This window comes from Procambarus clarkii, chromosome 68, assembly GCF_040958095.1.
Source record: "Procambarus clarkii isolate CNS0578487 chromosome 68, FALCON_Pclarkii_2.0, whole genome shotgun sequence".
Lineage (NCBI taxonomy): Eukaryota > Metazoa > Arthropoda > Malacostraca > Decapoda > Cambaridae > Procambarus > Procambarus clarkii.
The window spans coordinates 668,823-687,500 of NC_091217.1; positions in this window are offsets into that span (position 1 = coordinate 668,823).

The following is an 18,678-nucleotide window of genomic DNA, read 5'->3' on the forward strand; positions in this document are numbered from 1 at the left end:
AGCAGCAGGAGCACCAACAGCAGCAGCAGCAGGAGCGCCAGCACCAGCAGCAGGAGCGCCAGCACCAGCAGCAGGAGCGCCAGCACCAGCAGCAGCAACAGCAGGAGCACCAACACCAACAACAGCAGCAGCAGGAGCACCAACACCAACAACAGCAGCAGCAGGAGCACCAACACCAACAACAGCAGCAGCAGGAGCACCAACACCAACAGCAGCAGCAGCAGGAGCGCCAGCACCAGCTGCAGGAGCACCAGCAGCACCAACAACAGCAGCAGCAGGAGCACATCCAGCACCAACAACAGCAGCAGCAGGAGCACCACCAGCACCAACAACAGCAGCAGCAGGAGCACCAACACCAACAGCAGCAGGAGCGCCAGCACCAGCTGCAGGAGCACCAGCAGCACCAACAACAGCAGCAGCAGGAGCACATCCAGCACCAACAACAGCAGCAGCAGGAGCACCACCAGCACCAACAACAGCAGCAGCAGGAGCACCAACACCAACAACAGCAGCAGCAGCAGCAGGAGCACCACCAGCACTGTGGGGCTCCTGCTTGTGGGGCTCAGGTTAGGTTTATACCTCAAAATACACAGGTTAGCACTGTGTATTTTGATCATTGTGGCAAATCAAGAGAACGGGCTGCAATAAAGAAGACAGGTTGGTGATGTGAGGTTCCCCAGGCCTCGGGTCTACGACCACTGCCGTTCCTAATTGATGTGATTGATCACTCTGACGGAGTGAGCTCGTACACGTCATTGCACCCAAAACTAATGAATGCAAAAATCGAGGAGTACTGCAGAAAGTTACAGGAAGAACTTCACACACTCCACGAGTAGGCAAATAAACAGTTGTTTGACTCCCAACAAGTGTAAAGTGGCGAAGACTGGAAGGGAGAGAGAATCTCAGGAGAAATGAAATAGTGCACAAAATTCCAACACAAACACAATTCGCACATAAACAGAGTATTATGGGCAGTATAAGGGAGCCGGTCGGCCGAGCGGACAGCAGGCTGGACTTGTGATCCTGTGGTCCTGGGTTCGATCCCAGGCGCCGGCGAGAAACAATGGGCAGAGTTTCTTTCACCCTATGCCCCTGTTACCTAGCAGTAAAATAGGTACCTGGGTGTTAGTCAGCTGTCACGGGCTGCTTCCTGGGGGTGGAGGCCTGGTCGAGGACCGGGCCGCGGGGACGCTAAAAAGCCCCAAAATCATCTCAAGATAACCTCAAGATAACCTCAAGATAGCTGGCAAACATTAGAACGGCGTTTATTAACCTAAATTAATACTTTTCCAAAGCAATCTTACAACAACCAATCTTTACACAAGACAGAACACGAAACAATGGGTATAAATTGGATAAGTTTAGATTTAGGAAAGACTTGGGTAAATACTGGTTCAGTAACAGGGTTGTTGATTTGTGGAACCAATTGCCGCGTAACGTGGTGGATGTGGGGTCCCTCGATTGTTTCAAGCGCGGGTTGGACATGTATATGAGTGGGATTGGGTGGTTATAGATAGGAGCTGCCTCGTATGGGCCAATAGGCCTTCTGCAGTTACCTTTGTTCTTATGTTCTTATGTTCTTATGTTCAACTGTTACGCCAATACTGGGATATGCAGCTCAATGCCTTGTGAAGAACAAAACTAACATTTAAAAAAAAAAGATTTGTGCTAGTACTAAGAGGATTAAACTACGAGGATATGTTAAGGGAACTAAATTTAATTTTGTTTAATCTCTACATGGGACTTGGTGATGAATGTGATTAACAAGATGATGGGAGTGTGATTGACAAGATGATGGGAGTGTGATTGACAAGATGATGGGAGTGTGATTGATAAGATGATGGGAGTGTGATTGACAAGATGATCAGAGTGTGATTGACAAGTTGATGGGAGTGTGATTGACAAGATGATCAGAGTGTGATTGATAAGATGATGGGAGTGTGATTGACAAGTTGATGGGAGTGTGATTGACAAGATGATGGGAGTGTGATTGACAAGTTGATGGGAGTGTGATTGACAAGATGATGGGAGTGTGATTGACAAGATGATGGGAGTGTGATTGACAAGATGATGGGAGTGTGATTGACAAGTTGATGGGAGTGTGATTGACAAGATGATGGGAGTGTGATTGACAAGTTGATGGGAGTGTGATTGACAAGATGATGGGAGTGTGATTGATAAGATGATGGGAGTGTGATTGACAAGTTGATGGGAGTGTGATTGACAAGATGATGGGAGTGTGATTGACAAGTTGATGGGAGTGTGATTGACAAGTTGATGGGAGTGTGATTGACAAGATGATGGGAGTGTGATTGACAAGTTGATGGGAGTGTGATTGACAAGTTGATGGGAGTGTGATTGACAAGTTGATGGGAGTGTGATTGACAAGTTGATGGGAGTGTGATTGACAAGTTGATGGGAGTGTGATTGACAAGATGATGGGAGTGTGATTGACAAGATGATGGGAGTGTGATTGACAAGTTGATGGGAGTGTGATTGACAAGTTGATGGGAGTGTGATTGACAAGTTGATGGGAGTGTGATTGACAAGTTGATGGGAGTGTGATTGACAAGTTGATGGGAGTGTGATTGACAAGATGATGGGAGTGTGATTGACAAGTTGATGGGAGTGTGATTGACAAGATAATGGGAGTGTGATTGACACGATGATGGGAGTGTGATTGACAAGATGATGGGAGTGTGATTGACACGATGATGGGAGTGTGATTGACAAGTTGATGGGAGTGTGATTGACAAGATAATGGGAGTGTGATTGACACGATGATGGGAGTGTGATTGACAAGATGATGGGAGTGTGATTGACAAGATGATGGGAGTGTGATTGACACGATGATGGGAGTGTGATTGACAAGATGATGGGAGTGTGATTGACAAGATGATGGGAGTGTGATTGACACGATGATGGGAGTGTGATTGACAAGATGATGGGAGTGTGATTGACAAGATGATGGGAGTGTGATTGACAAGATGATGGGAGTGTGATTGACAAGATGATGGGAGTGTGATTGACAAGATGATGGGAGTGTGATTGACAAGATGATGGGAGTGTGATTGACAAGATGATGGGAGTGTGACGCAGGAGAAGAGGGTGGTGATGGGTGTTAGAGGAACTATTAGTTTGTTATTTTAATGAGCTGACTTTATCATAATTGTTGTGAGGTGGAGCAGGTGTGACGTGACCATCACGTCTTCTGTGGGTCGTGGTCACGTAACACGAGTCTTTTCTTATTGGCTAATATTGCTCTCTTTGTAATTTTTTTTTTAATTTTGTCCCAAGGGGCGAGTTTATTGGGCAGCGTCACTCACCCTGTGAGTAGACACACCGCCATAGTGACAGTATTGGGCAGCGTCACTCACCCTGTGAGTAGACACACCGCCATAGTGACAGTATTGGGCAGCGTCACTCACCCTATGAGTGGACACACCGCCATAGTGACAGTATTGGGCAGCGTCACTCATCCTGTGAGTGGACACACCGCCATAGTGACAGTATTGGGCAGCGTCACTCATCCTGTGAGTGGACATACCGCCATAGTGACAGTATTGGGCAGCGTCACTCATCCTGTGAGTGGACACACCGCCATAGTGACAGTATTGGGCAGCGTCACTCACCCTATGAGTGGACACACCTCCATAGTGACAGTATTGGGCAGCGTCACTCATCCTGTGAGTGGACATACCGCCATAGTGACAGTATTGGGCAGCGTCACTCATCCTGTGAGTGGACATACCGCCATAGTGACAGTATTGGGCAGCGTCACTCATCCTGTGAGTGGACATACCGCCATAGTGACAGTATTGGGCAGCGTCACTCATCCTGTGAGTGGACATACCGCCATAGTGACAGTATTGGGCAGCGTCACTCATCCTGTGAGTGGACATACCGCCATAGTGACAGTATTGGGCAGCGTCACTCATCCTGTGAGTGGACATACCGCCATAGTGACAGTATTGGGCAGCGCCACTCATCCTGTGAGTGGACATACCGCCATAGTGACAGTATTGGGCAGCGTCACTCATCCTGTGAGTGGACATACCGCCATAGTGACAGTATTGGGCAGCGCCACTCATCCTGTGAGTGGACATACCGCCATAGTGACTTTATTGGGCAGCGTCACTCATCCTGTGAGTGGACATACCGCCATAGTGACAGTATTGGGCAGCGTCACTCATCCTGTGAGTGGACACACCGCCATAGTGACAGTATTGGGCAGCGTCACTCATCCTGTGAGTGGACACACCGCCATAGTGACAGTATTGGGCAGCGCCACTCATCCTGTGAGTGGACATACCGCCATAGCAGTATGTACAACACTCCCCAATAGGAAGAAAACCCGCTGGGTTGTTCATTCTGTCACTTGTACCCAGACACAGCTGGGACTTCCTTAACTGTCTCAAGTGAACAGCTTCTTAAACAAGAAGATTAACATCTGTCTACCCTTAAAATCTTACGTATCTTGCGGGTGCAAAATGGGGGAATCTTTTAAGAACAGAATCTATGTTTGACAAATAGTATTTTTCTTAACTCAAACAATGTGGGGTTTATTATTCTACACATATTTCTGATGTCTCTCAGGTGTTCACAGTTTCGTAGATAATGTTCTAGGCGGTGTCCGTCACTCTCACCACAGATTCTGCAACTCCGCTGCCAAACTGTTGTTTAAATTCTAAATCGCCATTGATATTTGTTTCCAAGACGGATTCTCACTATTACTGATGCTCTCCTGCGACCACCTCCTCTTCGTCCATAATGATTGGGATTGCCAGCTGCAACCACATTGTACTAGCGTACAGATTCACTGACTTGTTCTTCTGTCCTCCTTTTCTCAGTTACCTTGTCACGGTGATGTTGCCTGACAATACCTCTAATTTGTAGTAGAGTCTTGGGTATGATGTATTCAATATGGTCTCCTTCAGCGCCCTCAGCAGCCAGCACATCTGCTCGTTCATCCCCACATATTCCAACATGGGAGGGGCTCCACAGAAACTTGTCAACTCTTCCCTGATTGGTTAGTACTCTCACAGCTCTCTTGATTTCAGCGACTATCGCAGGATTTTCTGCCCGATTTTTAGTAAGGCTTTGTAGTGCTGACTTTGGATCAGTGCAGATCACTGCACCATCAGTGTTTCGTTCAAGGCATCTTAACGCTATAACTGTGGCGGTTAACTCCGCTTGCCTTGAAGAGGCATAGTTCTCAATTATTGTATTACTGTTTTCAAAATTTTCCCCATTACCTCTCCTATATAAACTCTGTTTCATTCTGAAAATTGGGTCTCAGTGTTATTTATCTATTATCGCTATGTTAATGACTGCTGGATTCCCCGCTTGTTCAACGGACCTATTGTTATTAGCTTTGGATCTTGTTTTTGTTATGACATAGTATGCCCTTTTGAGTTGATAATATTGTAATTTAATTGCACTTCACTGACAAACAAAACGAAAATCTTTTTTTTTTTCTATTTGGTGAATACAATACCCTCAGAATATTTATATACACAAACTTTTTACTGCATAGTTCAAAACAAATATATATATATATATTATATATATATGCAATTTATTCATCCAATGATATTTAAAACCTTTATGCAAATGTTTTTTTATTCGCATAATATTGTTTGATATATTTTATTCCAAACATAATAGAGATAAATAATATTTTTTGGTAGGAGGAGGAAGGGGTCTGTTGTGTTAGGTAGGGAGGTAGGGAGGGGGTGATTGGCTCTTTACACCACGTGAATGGAATGTGATGTGACGGTAGCTAGTAAGGGAGTAACGGTAGCGGGATACGATGACACGGGGTGATAAGGGCGTAACCATAGTCGGTAACAGCATATAACGGCAGCTGGCCGTGGCCCTTGCGTTATGAGGGTCGTGAACGAGGACATATGTATCAACCCGTCCTCCTGATAGCACCTCGCATTTTGACCTATACTTAACCTAAGGTCAAAAATCGTCGTATTAAAAAGTGGTAACGGCTCGCGAAATTGATATATTGTCACGTTTTGGGTCGTCTGGTGTGTTAGGATAAGGGCACTTTAATGTGACAGTTTCATGACGTTGGGAAACCTATGGAGGACGGGCTCATGTACCGTCCAACTACTCAAATACAATATTGAATCCGTTATTCTTCAAAAGGTTCTCATTATTAGGTTGTAGTTTCTAGGAGACTGTAGGCCTACTGATTTAGGTTTATTCTCTTGTTTGGGTTTCAGAACCTACCTTGCGATGGTTTCGGGGCTCAACGTCTTTGCGGCCCGGTCGTCGACCGGGCCTCCTCGTTGCTGGACTGGACAACCAGGCTGTTGGACGCGGCTGCTCGCAGCCTGACGTATGAATCACAGCCTGGTTGAACTAGCCATAATATCTCCATAGTGAGCAAGGACTTTTACTCTCCTGTTGTTGAAGTTCAAACGGCGAGAGTTCTGACTTTAATGAAAGTGTTGTTTCCCTTTCTGTCTGTATCTTCAAAGTGAGAGTGATTTTAGCGTGAATGGTGGTGGTGGTTTTTTCATTTATTTTGATTGATTGGAGTTTAGACAAGGTTTTAAATAAAGACAAACGCATGGCACGCGCGCGCGCGCACACACACACACACACACACACACACACACACACACACACGCACACACACACACACACACGCACACGCACACGCACACGCACACACACACACTAAGCCAAGTTTTCATGAATTAATTGTTTTTCGACTATCTAACCTACCTAACCTAACCTAACCTACCTTTTTCGGCTACCTAACCTAACCTATAAAGATAGGTTAGGTTAGGTTAGGTAGGGTTGGTTAGGTTCGGTCATATATCTACGTTAATTTTAACTCCAATAAAAAAAATTGACCTTATACATAATGAAATGGGTAGCTTTATCATTTCATAAGAAAAAAATTAGAGAAAATATATTAATTCAGGAAAACTTGGCTTATTAGGCAAATCGGGCCTTGCATAATAGGCTGAGAAGTGCGTTCTGGCTACTAGGTACGATATATATATATATATATATATATATATATATATATATATATATATATATATATATATATATCAACTATATGTCTTGTAATCAACGCTGCTAAAACTAAGGTATTTAACAGACAAATTGGCAACCGCAAAAGTGGACCACGAAAACTTAAGATAGATAACATACCAATAGACTATGCCTCTTCTTTCAAATACCTTGGTGTCTCTGTCCCTTGTACCTCAACTGCAGTCAATAAGTTACATCAACAATGTAGAGGCAGACTCAAGGCTCTCAGAACTGTAGTGGGGTACAGCCCTAAGTACCGTGTTAATATTATAATAGCAAAAATGATGTATTTAGCATATACAAGGTCTCTGATAGACTATCATGCACCAGCTTTGGTCCTGCAAAATGGCAAAAGTATTGATAGACTGGAAAAAATTCAAAATGAAGCACTCGGAATTATACTTGGCTGTCCTATAACTACCAAAGTTCTCAACATGCGGAAAGAATTAAATATACTTAGCATTCGAGACAGAATATTTGAAATTAATCTTATGATGGGACTAAAGCTGCTGCGTGATAACAAAAACAACATTGTGTCAGTTGCCTGTTAGAACACATACGAAATGGAACCAGCAAGTTTAAATGGATTCAAAGAACAGCCACTCATATTAAAATGATGGGACTGCACGATGAATATACAGATGAAAGAGTACAGCACTTCCTTCCACCCTGGCAGATAGTACCTTTTGACATCCTGACCCCTGCATACCCCACCAAGAAACTAATCACAAACAACCCTCATGCTCAGCTTGCTGCTAAATTAACCACCATAGAACACATTCATAATATACAAGCTGAAAACAACATAGCACAGACCATATACACTGACGGATCACTCAATACAGCTACAGGGAGGGCAGGAAGTGCTGTTATTGCTCATCAGCCCGAAGGCAGCACAATTCAAAGAAATATCCGAATTAGTAACTGGGCGTCCACAATGCAAGCCGAGTTGGTAGCGATACTGGTAGCACTCGAAATTATTGACAACACTGAAGTAGACAGCTTAATTATTTCCGACTCCCTTTCCTCACTACGAACAATAAACAGTTTGCAATCAAGTAATAACGTGCTTGTCTCAGAAGACATAGATATATAAGCATACTTAGCAAGAGGGTAAATATAAAAATGTTGTGGATTCCTTCTCACATTGGCCTGCAGGAACATGACAAAGTTGACGCCCTTGCTAAGGCTGCAGTAAATAAAGACAGTATTGAACGGAATCTTGAGTTATCAAATAGGTCCCTTAAAAGTGTCATTAGACGAGAACTCCTGGATGGATTTGAAGAAAGTAGAACTGTGCAAACTGTAACTAGCAGGTCCATTGTTCATCACAATGAAATGTGTGAAGTAAAACATGTGTATGGGGCAAGTAACAAAGTCAGTAGACTAACAGATGTTGTCACAGCTCGTATAAGACTTGGCTACAAGTATCTCTGGCAGTTCGGCTTGTATAGGGATCTAGATGAAGTAAAGTGTAAAGTGTGTGGACAAAGACAGGGACACACACTCGAACACTATATCTTGGATTGTAGTAAAATTGAGCCATTTAGAGATAAATCTAAGCTCACTCTGTATGATATGGCAACCTATCTTATTACCATGGATAAATTACCTGAAATCCTTGCACTGTATCCATATTTCGCTTCCAATAGATAAACGACATATGAGATTAAGAAACAAGTAGTGTATTGTGAAGACTAATAATAAACAGAAGCTCCCCTATGACTCTGTAATATCTCCATTGGTCAAACTATTATGTATTAGCGATAAGATCTACCATTAATGTATAATGACTTACTGTCATTATACATTAATGAGTGAGTGAGTGAGAGAGAGAGAGAGAGAGAGAGAGAGAGAGAGAGAGAGAGAGAGAGAGAGAGAGAGAGTGAGAGTGAGAGTGACAGAAGTGACCGGGTTTGAGTGGTGAGGCAAGATCCTCCTCCTCTTCCTTGCAGGGAATAACGAGACCATTGTTGGTCAGACTTGGCGAGGGAAGACACGTACACAAACACCCTGATGCGCCTTGCACTCACTCATTCACCCCTCCCATGAGTGAGTGGGTGAGAGAGGGAGGAGAACGTGAGATCTGAATGAGGGAGTGCTGATGAGTAACGAATCCTATAAGGCTTGGCTACATTAGCAGTGAGTGAGAAGATATTGTGGGCGAGAGATGTGAGTATTTTGGGATGAATGAGACTAAGGGTGAGTAAGGGGAATGGAAGAGAGACGTCCATTTAGTAATACGAGTTATAGCTATCCCAAAAAAGATGTATCCATATAAAGTCTTCATTAAAGTTTTTTTCATGGTGGCGCTGTGCTCCAGCATTGCCTCCTTCAGGAGTCGCCGCCATCTTACGCTACGTGGAAATATGGTGTATATCATTTGAGACTTGAGACTGACCAGGCTATGATGTCTGTCAGTATGTTTGTTGTTGTTCACAGTGCTGGAGCTTATCCCCTGGTTCAGACGTACTGCCTGCCACAACAGCCGCCTTGGTTGACTGTTGACCGCTCAAGTATCAGTAGCGTCACTTGTGGTGCTGGTCGTCAATAGTGAGCCGTCCTCACTATTGTCCACTGTCTTCACTGGCCCCATACGGACAGTATCCTATGAGGTGGTGTGAGGGTTGTGAAGAGGCTTCGTGTCCAGCCCATCATCCTGTTGTGGTAGTACTTGTAGTAACGATGAGGACCATAGTACATATATCGACGTGCAACGCAGTTAGAAAGTAGGAACCACCACTATTTAATTTGGACAAACCGGAAAAAGATATGTAAGTTGCAAAGACAAACTAAATTACCTAACCTTCCTAGTCATAATACACGCTATCTGAGGCCTAATATAGTACATATGTGTGCTATACTAGGCTTAGGAATATTTAAGTTTGTTTATAGCTTCTTTTTCGGACTCTAAAAGTGAATAGTACCAAATTCTACTATCTAATTGCTTTGTACGTCACTGTTTGTACTGTGGGGCACATAGTTACAAAAACAGGAGGATGCGTTGTGTTCTATTAAGTGTTGATACTTATAATATTCTTATTTGTCTTTGCTTGTCCTGCTATGCGAACTTCTTAAGTTTCTTTTTGCCCTCCTTATCTCTTTTTAACATCTCTAACCAGTGGGACGAATTCTTGTTTAAAACAAGAATTCGTCCAACTTGTTAGAAATGTAAAAAAATAAGATAAGGAGGGCAAAAAGAAACTATGAAGTTCGCGTAGCAGGGCAAGCAAAGACAAATCCTAAAGTGTTTTTTTTTCAGTTCTATCAAACAAAAGATTAGGGAAAGGATAGGTCCATTAGTAACGGATACAGGTCAGATAACTGTTATTGACGAAGAAATGAGTAGTATTTTTAATAAATATTTTATCTATATTACTAAGGAGGAACTTAACATTATGCCTTTAGCCGAACAAATCTAGGTGGGTGGAGAAGAGGATAGGTTGACTAGTTTAGCAGTTACCAGGGAGGATGTTATTCAACAATTAGTGAAACTCAAGCCAAACCAGGGCCAGACGAAGTGTTTGCCAGGGTGCTTAAAGAATGCAAAGAGGATCTTTGCGAGGCGTTGTCTACCATATTTAATAAATCATTTGAGACGGCAGAGTGCCAGAGCCATGGAATGTTACTAATGTGGTATCAATTTTCAAGAAAGGAGATAGATCACTTACGTCAAACTATCGGCCAATTAGCTTAACGTCTATTGTGGGAAAGTTGCTTGAATCGATAACTGCAAATACCATTCATCTTCATCTTTAAAAGCATAGATTAAATAAATGATTCACAACATGGTTTTACTGGTGGCCGTTCATGTTTGACAAATATGCTATCGTTTTATTCCAGCATAGTTGAGGGAGTAGATAGTGGTAAGCTTTGTGATGTTGTGTACCTTGACTTTAGCAAAGCTTTTGATACAGTGCCACATGAAAGACTGATTAAAAAGATAGAGGCTCATGGTATTGGGGGGGGTGCTATTTTAAGTTGGATTAGGGCATGGCTATTCCAAAGGAAACAAATAGTATGATTGGAGTTAAGTTAGAGTGGGAAAATATTGTACGTGGAGTGCCTCAAGGCACTGTCCTGGGACCTCTGTTATTCATAATATATATAAATGATTTAGATTCAGGTTTGAGCAGCAATATTTGCAAATTTCCCGATGAAACGAAAATCGGGAGGGAAATGAACACGGAATAAGAATCACTATCACTTCAAGACGCTCTAAATAGGACTTTGAAATGGTCTAAAGATTGGTAGATGCAATTTAATGCTGGCAAATGTAAGGTTTTGAGGCTAGGTAATGATGATAAAAGTTACAAGTTACGAGGAGCTAGATAGTGTTGAGATTGCGAAGTCGGATTGATTTATCGGGGGGTTATGATTAGTAAGAATTTAAAATAAAAAAATCAATACATAAATGTTCGTAATAAGGCAAATAATTACACTGGGATTTATATACCTAAGCGTTAGTAGTAAAACACCCGGTGTTGCTCTTCGTATACCAATTCTTTTTATACCTCCTCCCCCCTCATACCAATACCTCACACCTCGAGGACAGAGGATGGTGAAGCCAGTGTGAGAACACGCATAAGTCAGCTTTAAAGTCACATAAACAACTGTAGAGGAGATGACGCGCAAGGCAAACTATCAGAGGAAATGGAGACGTGAGTAGAAACCCGATATTATTGAACTTACAGAAAGTGTAGGAAGTCATAACAGTGTTTGCTGAGTATTACCGGAGTGGAGGAAGGTAAGGTATCGTAGTGACCACGACGACGACCATGGGTATGTGATGGCATGAGATTCCTGATTTTTGGAACTAGCCCCAAGTAATTGGGTACTGTATATATATATATATATATATATATATATATATATATATATATATATATATATATATATATATATATATATATATATATATATATATATATATATATATATATATATATATGCATGTATGTGTGCTTAAGGCGTGTTGGTAGTGAAGAGAGAGAGCAATATCAAGGTCAAGCAAGATGTAATACACGTGGAGGAGGCAGTACATGTGGCGGAGTGGCTGATATGTGATTTGAGGGGGAGTGGGGGGGGGGAGGAACAAGTAGAAAATAAACAAGGGATAAAGGGAAACAAATCAAGCAAGACCAAAGTAAAAACTAGAACAGAACATGGGCAACAGGCGGAACATCGTAACTCTGTGACACAGAGAAAGAAGAGAGTCGTGAGAGATTAAAAGATACACGTATGCAGAGAATGACATGAGAACCAGCGTTAACTCAGGCAGAGAAAAGCTTGCAGACTGTCAGGTAGACAACAGCGACAGGACGGCGTAAAAGACAGGGCGTGATTGTTTTGTATTTGGAAAATAGTCGTGTAGTTTCTTTTTTATTTTGACAACCCTCTACCATTTTTGTTCTGATTTTTTATAGATTTTTGTGCTAAATTTTTCCACCGTTTGTTTTAGGGGGAAATATTTACGCTGTTTGAGAGGTCCCTTGCTGAAAGCCGTCCGTTGGCAATACGAGAAAATTGTCTTCTATTTTTAGCCTTTATTTCGAAAATTGAAAATGCCATTCACGACCAGAGGTAAAAGCAATGTACCCGAGGCACACACAAAGCATTCCCACTTGAGTAAAGGTTGCATCAACAATTACCACTAATATACACAACTATAGGTATATCAACGCTACCAGCGGCGGCGGAAAATATGTCATATCTCACCTTTATGACTATGTTTGCAGATGATTCCAAACTAGTAAGACTAGGGAAGAAACAGAATATTGCTAGTGAACATTGTATTGAGATATCATACTCCATCATTACTTGGAGTGTGATAACCGCAGTTAGCATGAAGAAAAGCTAAGAAATATTTGATTTATGTTAGGATGTATAAACTTGTTTATCTTTCATTTTATCTGTATTTGTATGCATTATGCTTTAAAGGTCACCTGAGTGGAGTTAAGTTGAACGCCTCCTCCAATGGGAGGAGAGCTACTGTACCAAGTGTCAACAAGACAGTTCATGATTGGGCGGCTTGTTTGATGTTAGGAAATGAGAGTGCTCAACCCAGGTGCTCGATGAATACTCAAGCACCAGTCTGCATGTTAAGTAGAGGACCCACTCTTCAGCAGACCTGGTCGTTTGTCAGAAGTCTATTGTAAAAAGACGGGCAGAAAGTCAAGAGTGCTCTAATGTATGGCAAGAATTATTCCTCAGTTAAATATTGGATGTGAGACACTGTTCACCTCCCATTTCCTTGTTTCTGGCATTCAACAGCAAATCTTACAGAGGAGCATCATGTAATATCTACAGATGCACTGCTTTCGCCACACCACACGAGTCGTGGGAGTACTGGATACACAAACATACTCATTCTGTTAGGAACAACCCTACTGTTTGTGCTAATCAGTGGTCGTCAGTTATATTGCAAGTACATTAGTCTCGACAAAAGGAGTCATAAAAATTGAACCAGACATTCCACAACTGTTTAAAAAGGAATCACATCAACAATACAGGTAAACAACAGTTTAAGGAACTGCCTTGGGATTCTACAGGTAAGTGTGCTACCATTGTGAGCTGTGAGGCTCGTGTAGCCTCCCGCTCATCCGCTGACTCTGCAATGACCAACTGTTGCCACCTGTGAGTTAAAGTGATCAAAGTGTCAAGGATTATATATAAACATTTTAGTGGGCAGATGCTGATCTTATCCGAGTTATCTTCCCTGATTCGTCAATGAATCTGCTAAAATGAGCAGAATGTAAGGCACATTATATATATATATATATATATATATATATATATATATATATATATATATATATATATATATATATATATATATATATATATATATATATAATTAGTATATTTTGGTAGCTGTCTTTCTTGTAAACATATGTTGTTGAATATGACCGAAAGGGTAAGATTAATGATTCTAACACGAATCTTCTCAATATTTCTTACGTTTTTCTTTACTGTCTGGGGTAATTGAAAAATTAACTCTCCAAAGATCATTTTCACATTTTTATTTATGGTCTGACGCCTAAAAAGCGTTTCGCAAGAACTTTTCACATTTTCAAGGACAGATTTTTACACACATCGTTTCATGCTTATATTCGTTTTTGGGTGAGGTGATATGACAAATGTTTTTGGGTGAGGAGACAAAAGACAGAACACGAATCAGTGGATATATTGCATATTTGCTGCTTCTATATTGCTATATATTGTTATATTGCTCTTGCTGCTTCTATGTTGGTTCGGGGTCTTGAAGTGGGTAGAATATAGTTATGTGTTAATTGGCTGTTGATTGCTGGTGTTGACTTTTTGTTGTGTAGGGCCTCGCTGATGTCGAGTCTCCTGCTATCGCTGTATCTATCAATTATTTCTGTGTTGATTGTTAAGATTTCTCTGGTGATGGTCTGGTTGTGTGAGGAGTCATGTATGGGCAGATGGGCCTTCTACAGTCTCCTTAATTCTTATGTCCCAATGTTCTAATTTATTGTTATTAGTTCTGTGTTTGTAAATCTATATACTGTGCAGCATGTTATGCCTCTATTATACCAACCTGCCTAATGTAGCTTTTATTGTGTGACCACCTAATAATATATATATATATTTTTTCAGAATTGGGAGTAGATGGTTCTTCTGTAATTGGTAAGTACAGTTGTCATAATGTTTTATCATAATAATATTTTAGTTCACTTATAAGCCTAGCAATTGGCACATATTTTCTAGTCTCATAACTCAGTTTTTAGACCATCTGCTGGGCTGTGTCACCGGAAGCTTACACAATGTTTTCAGTGTTTTTCAGCTGCACTCTATTTATTAGGTTTTTTGGTGCTTGCTATGAGAGTGCTTCTATATATGTGCACATATGTACATGTATATGTATGTATATATAAAAACCAGTCCAAGTGGTAGGGGGCTAAGTCGGAATGGAGTTACTTACCATTATTTTCCATATATGAGAGTCGGCAATGTTAAGGTAAACACACGGAGCCTCTCTACCACTGACACAGGAATACAAACATCAATAATGCTCTAGGTAGTGGTCTTCTCTCGCTCGCTACTCGACACCGGTTCTTGTTCCAAGCGACGAATTTGCTTCCTCATAATGACAGACTGCTGAGGAAAAACTAGCCCAAACCCCTGTTGGTGGAGCGAGGCGGTAGCGCTGTGTAGCAGTAATATTAGGCTGCCACGGTGGAAGTCTTTAGCGGGATGTGATGTTAAGAACTCTCGGGGAAAAGTCTTTGATGCCTCGCTGTTGACACACAAGAAGTTTATTAAACAAAAATGGCCGCTCGCGCCGAGGATGCTGCGACGTGATTGACGAATTTGTGAGGCGATTCACAGGTGCTGTAATGTAGCAGGAGGCGCTGTGATGTAGCAGGAGGCGCTATGATGTAGCAGGAGGCGCTGTGATGTAGCAGGAGGCGCTGTGATGTAGCAGGAGGCGCTATGATGTAGCAGGAGGCGCTGTGATGTAGCAGGAGGCGCTATGATGTAGCAGGAGGCGCTATGATGTAGCAGGAGGCGCTGTGATGTAGCAGGAGGCGCTATGATGTAGCAGGAGGCGCTATGATGTCTGCGCAACGTAGCGGCATGCAACAACTTGTCTTTAGGGTTATTTGTCTCCCCCAGAGGGCTACTTTACTGTTTTTTTTTTTTTACTGACAAATTTGTGCTGTTTTCAAATCGTAATTTGGGCTCATTAAAACTAATATTACAAAAAAATACTTTTTCGTGATACCGTATTGAAGCAAGAGATAAAAATATCTGAATAAAATACAGAGACGAGAAGGCATAAAAGTAAACGAGGAGAGCCGAAGAGCAAACACAAAAGCTGACAATGGATTCCATATTGTTGAAGTTGGGTGGTGGTGAAGACTTTATTACCTGGGGCAGGGGAGGGCCCGCACCTCACACGTGTTGTGGGGCCCACCTAGTATCCCACTATACAGTGACCCAGGCTTGTTAAACTGAGGGTCCCCAGAGGGCCATGTGGGCCACATTTGTGTTGTCATGAGGGCCACACACCACAACTGAGGGTCCCCAGAGGGCCATGTGGGCCACATTTGTGTTGTCATGAGGGCCACACACCACAACTGAGGGTCCCCAGAGGGCCATGTGGGCCACATTTGTGTTGTCATGAGGGCCACACACCACAACTGAGGGTCCCCAGAGGGCCATGTGGGCCACATTTGTGTTGTCATGAGGGCCACACACACCACAACTAATAGAAGTAATTTAATAACAATTACTGCAGAATATTTGTATTACTTATACTTAGAAACGTACACTGTGCACGGAGTAGAGCGGTTTTACGTGTACATCTTCTTTCTGTAAAATAAACGGAAAATAAAGTGAATTTTAATGAAAACACATTTGATTTTCATCATTTGTATTGGAAACAACAATTTCACATGCATTTTATTGATCTAAATAACACGAAATCTCGCTTTATGATTTGAAGTGAAAATCATCGAATTTGGAAATATACTGACGTTTTTTTTCGTTTTTCATGGTTTGTGATTGTAAGTAAAAATAATCGAATATATTAATATTTCGATAATATTTCATGCTTTCTCACGATTTGTAATGTGACTTCAAACCTCAGAATACAAATGGGTTAGCGGCCAGCCATATCCATGAATGCAAAGTAATGAAGTATTTTAACAAAAAAAAACTAAATTTTAAACTGCAACATAGAGGTCTATGCAACAGTAACAAATACATTGTACAAAAATTACAACAGTTCAAAGTGAACATTTATTTACGACTATTCAATTGTTTTAGTGTTTTGTCCTGAGGCTTGACACCTTTTTAAGGACAATGTTTGCTATGGCTGAAATGTTTGTGCTGTTCCCACTGTGATCAGAAGTGACAAGTGTTGATCAGTCAGCCTTGTTCTCTGAGAAGTTTTTGTTTATTTCATAAAGGAAAATGGCTGTTTCCACACATAGCTAGAACTTTTAAAAACAATTCATCCCGGACGTAGGTTCGAACCCTCATCACGGCCCTTGTGGATTTGTTCAATTTGTTCATCACGCTTTTGTGATCTCTGTGTGTATAGAAGTCTTAACTCGCTTGCCTCACATCTGCATTCGTGTTTCTTTTATGCTTTTGAAATCTATTAAAAGGCGATGCTTTAAATTATATAAACTGCAATTTTGGCCGTTAAATGCCCAAATTACAGTATCCTTTGTGCAGGCCTCAGGTGTGGCACCGATCTTGACGGGCAGGTGCTTCACCACCGGGAGTGTTGGGAGCAGTTAAACTGTCTCTAGTGACCAGGTCAAGTACCTTTTGATCTTCGCTCTGCTACGACTCTCACAACTCCAAATACCTTCTCATGGATCTGGCAGAAGCACGTGTTTGATGACACGTGTATCGGAAACCATGTTGTCCTGTTTTAAATTCAGCTACTCGGAACAAAATGTTCCAACTATCACGGTCTATGGTGAGCCCTTAGTGGACTTACCTGGTACAGGAGCGAGGTACAGTGACTTCGTACAGTGGTTTATAGTGGCTCACCGGAGCCCGGTCCAGGACCTGCTTTACCTCCCCAAAGAACTCTTCATCTTAAATTAAGGCCTTCTTCCCGCTCGTCCACGCGGCTTCATTACTGTCGGTCACCCTAAGGTCTTGTGCAACAAATTTCCTCGAAAGTCTCTTCGAGTCTAAAATTATGAGTTTAGACCACATAGTATTAGGGAGGCAGTGTGAGGCCAGGATGACCTCCCATAGTTGTCAGTCTTCAGTGTGAGGCCAGGATGACCTCCCATAGTTGTCAGTCTTCAGTATGATCTAACGCTCTTCCTGACCGTGAATGCGAGTGACAGGACCTTCAGCGTATATGACTGTGAGACGATCCTATGTACGTACTAATAGGTATCAGGATGGGCATGTATGTTGTTACGGCCCTTTGGGTAGCAACGGGGTTCTTTCTCTGATGTTAGTAGAGCTTGGGTATCCGGCCCCAAGTTAGTAGTGACTTTCAAGGGGTGTGCTCCGTAACGCAAGCAAATTAAAGGGGAAGGGATAAAACTGCACTTAAACTTAAATATATAATTATCCCATCACCAATAAATAAGTATATAAACCGTCACAAGCGGGGCTGTTATTACTACACTTATTTACAATAATAACTTCTTCGAAGACACGGGATGCTCCACGGTGCTGAACGATGCTTAGCCCTTGATCCTCTTCTCGTGGCCTCTCTACGAATCCTTGGATTGTCCTAGCGAGTCTACCCCGGCCACAGGCCAGCCAAATCACAGTTCCACTGGGGGCACCGTCGTGGAGGCCTTCAACCACAAATCCAGCCTGTAGCTGGCAGGTTCCAATCAGCTACACTGCATAGGCCACTCCACGACCGATAATAGGGTTGCGAGCCATAGGCAGGAGCCTCGTGTGATTCTACAGATCACTCTCCTCACCACAACACCCCAGTGGCTAGTCTTCTCCACTAGTCAGCCCCGGGTACGACAAATCCTCAACTGCCACGTCACAGGCAGGCTAACACAACAGTGTTCATCCGGGGGGTGACTCACAACTTCTGCAGCTAACACTTGGAGATTCTACGGCTGCCTTGGGTAGACTGATCCAACGTTCATT